The following is a 9,074-nucleotide window of genomic DNA, read 5'->3' as shown; positions in this document are numbered from 1 at the left end:
ACAGTGTGGACACAGACCATAGTCCATTCTTCTGATCTGCACCGGAGAAGCTGCATAGCCTGCTATTGGAGATCGCCAACACATACTCCTTATGATTGCAATTAGTCTCTTTTACATTGAACGAAAAAACATCGGAGGCTTCCCTTTATCAAAAATTTAGCATTTATTTAAATAAAAGTATTTATTTGGGAGAAAAGTTTGGCTTGCTTCTCAAGTCTAAATTTTTTTATTTTCATTTAAAAAAATGCAAATCAGAGAGAGAAACGGTAGTCTTTTTAATCCAGGTGAAAACAGCTTCTTAATCCAGGTAAAGCTTCTTGTTATTATTGCATTAGTTGGGTTAATGTCTTCTTTTTGGACACATTCTAAGAGATTCGTAAATTGTTATGGTTGTTTTTGCATGGGCCGTGTTGGTTGAAAGTTTTTATTATTATTTTATTTAAAATTAACTAAATAAATGTAATAGAAATATATATATTTTTGGTTTTCTCGTGTTATTTGTTAATTTTAATAGATTTTTTTTAACTTTGGATTTACTAGTGGACAAAGATAAATTCTTATTTTATTAAAAAAAATTACACCTCAAGAGATTTGATCCCTCTAGGTACTCAATATAATTATAATTCTAGATCTAAAATTATTTAATTATTAATTATAATTATAATTGTAAATATAAATATTTATTTTAATTTTTAATTTTTTTTTTTTTTATGTTGATGATGTTGGTGGTTAATGTCGACTCACACCAAACATTGGTCTATTGGACCTAAAAAACAAATTATTTAGTTTGATTTAAGATTTTATTCCTATGCTCAAAAACATCGTAAAAGGCTAGGAAGGTTAGTATTGCAACAAAGATTTTGAAACTGAGATCTAATGTGGTCGTACGCGGGGCACTCTAAGAGGAAGTGATTTTCATCATCGATGTTCGTATTCTCACACTAATGATAGAACCTTTCCATCCATGGTGTTTTAGTAACTTCCCAACTACCCGTTTCACTATGGAGCTCATGAGAGTTCGTTCTAATCTTGGCTATATTAATTTTCTTCTTTGAGCTAGCTAAAACAAAGAGATACTTTTGATCTTCTAGGGTGGGGTTGATGACCTCCTTATAATATCTTAATTTTCTTTTAGGTGCTAAATCTTTCTCACACCACATATTTCTTTGAACTTAGAAGTAACAATATTTTTAATGTTATTAATGATTTGCAATGCAACATTCTCATCAATCTCCCAATTGTTTAACCATGCCTTGGTGTTTTTATACCAACCTCGTTTGAGCCTTAGATGGTTTTGGCTAGAATTTAAAGCTGGCTTAGGAAGTCTCTGGTCTCCTATGTTATTGAGTTTGTGCTTGTTCAACAGAAGCCTAGTCATAGCTAGGCTCTCGATAGGGGAAAGACCCACTTCTATAAGGAGAATAGGATAGGGTGTGTTGCTTTTGATTTTGAGGTTATACGTTATAAAACGCTTCTGGATTTGCTCAATCTTTCTCTAGGCTTCTGTAGAGATGCTACAACCCCAAACCTCACATCCATATAAGATAACCACAGTGACTAAAGCTTCAAAGAGGAATTTCTTTCTATCCCGCATTACCAAGTTTTCCATTTTACAATTATTTTCAAGACCAAAATAAGCTTTCCTTCCCCCATTAATCCTTTTCTCAATGCTATAGTTTCAGTTGAGCTTGTGACGAATATCAATTCCTAGGTACTTGTAGGAAGACACTTCCTCCAAGTTACTATTGCCATACATAAAATTAGCATAAGTGTCATTCTTGGATTTGATAATCATAACTTTTGTTTTGTGAGTTTTAACAGTCATACCCATGGTAGAGCGGAAATCCTTAAGAAGTATAAGTTTCTTATCAAGATCATATAGGCACCTTGCTAGAAGAACAATATCATCAGCCTAGAGAAGAAAGATGATGACTATCCCAGCTAAGATCATGTCAGCACATCCTGCTTCCTCTAAACAACCTTCTAGCTTGTCGATGTAAATGCCAAATAGGGTAGGGGAGAGAGGGAAACCTTGTTTAACTCCGATATTATAGTTAATATCTTTCAACCACCCCTCATTGCTCTTTAACTTGTCAATTACATTCTCGCATAACCTTATAACGGCAGCTCTCAACACAAAAGGAACCTTTAGCACTTCTAATCTATTCCAAAGGTTGTTTCTAGGAACCATATCGAAAGCCTTTCTAAAGTCCAAAAAGAAACAAAGGAGATTGGATTTATCATTGCAGCATTCCTCCACAATGATCCTAAGCGTAACAAGGTGGTCTGTTGTTGAGTGTTGCTTTCTAAAACTTGCTTGGCCTTTACCCCGCTTATCTTCACTTTCAAGCCATATGCTCAGCTTCCTTTCCAAAATAATAACATATGTAATTTGAGAAAATTAAAATGTTTTATTAATAATTATAATTATTTGTCTCTATTTTATTTTATTTTTATTTTTATGTAATTTTACAAGTCAAAATGTTTAAAAAGACAAAATAGAACAAGACATTATATATTTTTCATACTAAGCTAGAGAGTGTTTATGAGGCTCAATAATTTTTTTATGTTGTATGATATTCTTATTAACTGGTTTATTGGGAGCAAAATTTCTATTAAAAAGTTAATTTTAACAAGAAAAATATGTTTTAATAGACTTTAAAAATTAAATAATCATATTGAGGAGTCCATCATTATCATCATCATCATTATTATTATTATTATTTTAATAAAATCTATTTGTTTCATGTTATCATTTATTTGTGTCCTATTATTAATGATTTTTTAGAAACACTAATGCATTCATTAAATTGATATTTTGTTAAGAATCTTCTTTAGGTACATGAAATATATATTTTTCTTTCCTCATTTACCTTATTATTTTATTGGGTTGTGCTATTATTTTGTTAAGTATTCACCCCATTAGCTTAGTAATGAGGATTAATGCATTGGTTACCTTATTATTTTATTGTGTTGTTTTATTTTTTGGAAATATCTATCCATTAGCTAAGTAACTAGCATTAATTTGTTTGTTCATTTGATGTTTCGTTTTTATCAATATTTTTTGTTTTTGTGTAAGTTGGTTAAGTTTTCTAGAGATTACATTATGTTTGATATGTGAAGGCGCATCTAATCTATCAACGTGAGCCACCCCAGCCCTTGACATGCTCTTAACATGGTTGGAAATTTTCTCACGAAGTTCAGAACCGATGATCTTCACATCACAGAGTGAATTAAGAGCATACCCCATCACCGTCCAATCTATGACCTTGGAAATTTTTATAAATAATTTAATTAGGGATATTTTGAGGTATAAAATAAACCTCCCAAAAGATATAATTAAAAATTATGAGTTAGTCATTTTTTGAGGAAGGTATATTTACAACTTAGATGTTACATTACAAATTATAAAATCTAATAAAATTAAATTGAATAGATATTTAGAAATAAAATGAATAGAAAATGTGATTAGAAATAAAATTACTTAGAAAAATATAAAATAATTTTCATAAAAAATATTGTACTCAAGCTACACTTTTCTATAGATTAATTATTTTTAATAAGATATGTAGTATTTATAGAGTAGCATTCATATAAGTGATAATATCATATTTTTGAAAAAAAACCCATATAATAAACTATGTAACTATTTTTAAAAGTGGAAGATATAAAGTGTGACTAATTAAAAAATAATACATAACTAGTAACATGAATGGTATCAAATGCACATTACCATACTAGAATCCACTTTGCAACCCCTTGCTCTGCTATGGCTTTTTTCATTGTCTATCTATAGCTATAGTTGTGGGAGGGATCTCTAGTCCCTCGTACCACAACATAGTAACTGGAAATCGACACTCCATCGACCTGTTTATCCCATATTTTGTCTATCACTGAAAGATAATCTTGCCTCCTTAAACAGATTAGATTACAAGCACACGAAAGGCCAAAACAAGACAATACCATGCTCCTAATCCATTAATATGTCCATCAATCTAGAATCTCAACTGATGTAGGGGCATCACAAATTTTCCTTGATCGTGGGGTCAAAATCATTTACTAGAGGAGTTGGTTCCCCAATGAGTGGTTTGTTAGGCTATGATTTGTTTTAATTTTCCATGTAATTATTTAAATTAGGAAATTTGTTGTAGTTTTTTAAAATCTTCCCCAAATGGATCCGGATAACGCATTCTTCTGCAATTTTATTGTTCACACTAAGTCAATAAACCCTATGTTTTTAATTATTGAACCCGATATCTTTAAAAATACGAGATCACGTCATAGTGGTTATGGGAGGGTGGAAAAGGTAGAGGAGTTGCTTTAAAAGTGTCGCAGAGCTGAGAGGAGAGGCTCAAAGGAGCACATAGGGTCTAGAGGAAATAGAGAGTGGAACCAAAATTAACACTAAAAAGGCCAACACTTAGTCATTTATCGCTTTTAGATAAAGTATGAAAATTGTCAGAGGTTGGGGATATTTGCTGACGGAATCCCATAAAAAACTATTCGTTCGGAAAACCTAGAGAGCCTCGATCCCATAAATTATTTTAAATAGTGTTAGGGACTAGGGGACCAGGAACCGTCAAGTGACGATGAAGTAAATTATTTCCTTTCCCCAAATCTATTAAGTGATGAAGATTATGGGGCCTCCATAGGGTGGTCACGTTAGTGAGTAGTGGGACATACCAAAAGGTCAGAATCTTGTAACGGATTTTAATTGCAATTTTGAAGAGTTTCAAGGACCCGGGGTTGTAGTATCGTAGGGTGAGCCTGGTGCAGTTTTGTGATGTTTGTCCTATGCAATCCTTTTGCTATAATTAATCTTCTGACAATGAATTTTAATAGGGATTTCATTCCAGGGGTTGAATAAAGTGTTGTTTCAAGGGAAAACTCCTAGAGGGATTGATTTAGAGAAAATATTCATGGAGATTTTCATCAAGTGGTATTAGAGAAGTCCCTATTTCTACTTCAGGAACATGAGAATGAATCATGCCACCGAGAGTTGAGATAGACACTAGAAGAGGCATAAGAGGACAAGGACAAAGACTGGTTGCTAACAGAGAAGTTTTGCGAGTGATGCAATAACTAGAGTAAAGAATGGAAACAATGTACACCAGTCAACACAAAGAATCAAAAGATGGAGATGACGGTTCTGAGGACGAAGAAACTGTAGAAGAAGAACTAGCAGATGCTAAGGTTCTAACAGAAGTTTTGGGTTCTGTCATGAAACCAAAAAAAGATCTATGTTCCTACATAAGTAGTATGAATCCAAAGGAGTTTATTGATTGGATAAAAAATTGGAAAAGCTCTTTGAGTATGAAGAAACAAAAAGTGGAGAAGAAAGCCAATTTTGTAATGACAAGTTTGAAAGGACATGCAACTCTCTGGTGGGTTGGTGTCCATACAGAGAGGAGGAGGAAGAACAAGAAGAAGACCAAGAGCTGGGATAGGATGGTGGAAAAGCTAAGAGGGAAGTTTTTTCCAAAAGATTACCAACTGACTTTATTCAAAAATATGTAGAAGCTTGGACAAAGAGGCATTACAGTGAGGGAATACACATAGGAGTTATACAATGTAAATATCAGAGTTAGTTATGTGGAAGATTCTACAGAGAAGACTAAAAGGTACATCAATGGAATTAGGTTAGACATATAAAATGAGATTAGTGTATTGTCGCCAGGGACAATAGACGAGGCTTTCCAATTGGCTCTGAAAGTAGAGGAGAAGCTTGAAAGGAAACAAGCAAGGAAAGTAAAAGGTGTTGCAAGAAGCAGAGGATAGTAGTAAGGAAAAGGGAGGCCTACTACATCTAAATATGGGAGTAGTAGCTGTAGTCAACACCAAAAATAAGAGGGAGAGTCCAGACGTCGAAGATCCTTTTCCAGAGGATGAGGAAGAGGCAGGAGAGAGGTTCGTTGCTATAAGTGTGGAAAGATTGGACACATGGTGTATGATTGTCTAGAGAATAGAGAACCAGGAAAAAGTAATGTTATTGCAGTTCTAGTAAAAGAGTTGGAGGCAGAGGTGCAGGAAGCTAAAAATATACTAGAGACAATAGGATCCTTGATTATAAATAAGGTGTTGATGAAGCATGAGAAGGAAGTTGTTGATCCAACTGAGAGGAGAGCCTTGTTTCGAACTGTTTGTGAGGTGCAAGGTAAGTGCTGTAATGTAGTGATTGATAGTGGTAGAAAAAATAACCTAGTGCCCACAAAGGTTATAAAAAAGCTACAGTTAAAGAAGAAGAAGCACTCAACACCCTAAAAGGTGTCTTGGTTGTGAAAGAGACATCAAATATTACTAAATGAATAGTGTGAGATAGAGCTATAGATTGGTAGCCATAAAGTCAATATTTTGTGTGATGCGATGTCAATGGATGTGTGTCACATTTTGCTTGGAAGACCATGGCAATTTGATAGAAGTGTGGTGCATTATGGTAAGAGAAACACTTATAAGTTCCAGAACGATAGCATCAATCATACTTTGTTTCCATTGGAAGAAGAGGGAACTTTTGGAAGTAGTGATTCAAAGGCATTGTTGATGTGTGGCAAGGAGTTTCTACATTAGATGAAGCCATAAGAGGTAAATTTTGCTATTTTTTGTAATCATAGAGTAGTTCCTACTTCTAGTACTATATTTTATTTTCCTCTAGGAATTCAAGCGATGTTGGAGGAATATTTTGGTGGATGATATGCCAAGTGAATTACAACTAGTTAGGAGTATCAGTCATCATATTGACTTGATCTCAAGAGTTATTTGACCACATAAGGTTTCCTACTGTATGATATCTAAGGAAAATGAATTAGTCAGAAAAAAATGCAAACTTTGTTTAATTAGTGTTGGGATGGGGTCCCATGGGTTAGTTTTGGGGTTAAAAACACAAGTTTTGATGTAATTGTTGTAAATGATGTAAAGTCTTTGCGAATTGTGGACATGGAGTGCATGGATGATTAGGAGGAAAAGCGGTTTTAGCCCCTTGTTCATGTAAATATGAGTCAGCTTTGAGATCCACCCATGGTCTGCAGACCATGGGATTGTATAAATAGCCGTGTCTCTAAGGCAGATCATGATAGTAATGGATCAATAGAAGATAAGTCTTAGCGCAGAGAACTGGGTCAAATTGGAGAGAAAGGATCTGCAGCTCAGTGCGCAAAAGCTAGGTAAAGTCTGCAGCAGAGTACGCTGATCCTTACAGTTGAGCGCGCACGGAAGTTTTGAGTTTGTATTTTGAACTCAAAATCAATAAAGAGGTTGTTTATGGAGAAACATTGTGTATTGTTGTTTATTTATGTTTATGACTTATGTCGTTGATGAGTAATATGTTTATGGAATATTGATCTGATAATGCACGATTCTATTGAATAAATGTCAGATGATGTATGCACGCATGTTTATGTAACTATGTAAAGACTTTGATGAATTACCTAATGTTTATTAATAACACAATCTTATATACGCAATTACTAGTATAGAGTAGTTCCCTAACATGTGTAAGTGGATAAACAAACTGTTAAGGGTCTGCAAAGACTGACCGTGGACCTTAGCGAAGGCCTGAAGAGTATTTGTTATCGAGCCCTAAGGGTTTACAGATCTACGAGAGGCATATCTAGGGTGCTAAAAGACATCCCATTGATCTCTCGATGCACAAACTTGGTTACAACATCCCCCCATACTTCTTCGGGTGAGACTGCAGTGTGCACTACGCTGGTTGTTACAGAAAGGGCCAGTAGTGTAGGGTTTTGTTGGTTGGCACAACTAACTCTGAACCTGGGTCAAGGCCCCCTAAGCCAACAAATGGCTTCGCTTTTGGGACCGGGATCTGCCTAAGGAGATGTGTGATGTCGTATCATTGGACAAAAAGATTCATGAATTCACCATGCAGGAAAACAGGAATATGCGCCTGTGAAGGGAGAAGGGGTTGGATAGATATTTGTATATGGAAATACATGAAATTTTCTTCTGCACCTTTGTGATTGAATTATACGAGTGGTTAGCTAAGTTGGCAGACGATCACGGAAGGTGGAAGCTTGATAGTCCAACAATGTGGACTCCGAAGCTAGTGTGATGATTAGAAGCATTTGAAGACAAGATCACGCATGCTGTTGATCACTTGCTCAATCGAATTATAGGAGGATTTGTTACATAATTTTCAGTTGATACCCGAGTAAGCTACAATGAGGCAGAGTGAAGTTTTTTCAAGGGACCGCAAGGTAAGTATCTGAGATCTCTAAATAGCTAGATTAAAATGTTCTTGTGTGAAAAACGGGTTATTTCGTTGCCTTGATGTTTGGAGCTACGCGAAATGGAAAAATCTTCAGAGATGGAGAAAGATCAAGTCCTGAATATAGCCAATTGATTGGACCTCCTTGGAACAATGACGAGGGGGTGGTATAGGCTTCACCACAGAGTGTTGTTTAGCTGATAAGACAGGGTTTTCCATGGACACATCAGCCATCCACTCCACCTCCACCTCCACCTCCACCACATAGACCTTCTCCCACACCTCCAACAACACCACCTCCATCCAACATGTCGAACACAATGAAGTTGGTGATTTTCAAGGGCATAGGGAGCGAAGATACATATTAGTTTTGGTTGGTTGTAAATGCTGTGTGTACAACGCAATAGATTACTGATGACAACATAAAGAAGGCGCAGTTAGTTACTGCTCTATAGGATCACGCGCTAACATGTTATATTAAGTACTATTGCGATCATCCTATGGCAACATTAGCAGAGACTAAGGCTACTTTAAACAAAGAGTTTAGTAAGCCTAAGTCAAAATTGCAGTGAGTAGTTGTATTTAAGGATATCGCGATGAGGCTTGATGAGATGCCTTGGTAGTTAGATCAAAGGCTGAAATTTGTGATTCAAGAAGCTAATATGGATCTCATAGATGGTCGGCACCATGAGTGGTTTATAGCTTCGCTTCTACCCACCTAAGGATTTCTTTGTCATAGCAGAAGATAAGAACTCAAGAAGAAGACCTGGAAATCATGATGAGGTTGCATGCGAAACCTATGCAGGATGCGATGGGGTACAAAAAATCCATTCTCAAGTACAGAGCTTATGCTAAG

The sequence above is a fragment of the Pinus tabuliformis genome, chromosome 6, assembly GCF_031772625.1.
Source record: "Pinus tabuliformis cultivar Carrire ecotype Pingquan chromosome 6, CPIR1, whole genome shotgun sequence".
Lineage (NCBI taxonomy): Eukaryota > Viridiplantae > Streptophyta > Pinopsida > Pinales > Pinaceae > Pinus > Pinus tabuliformis.
This window is presented reverse-complemented; position numbering follows the sequence as displayed.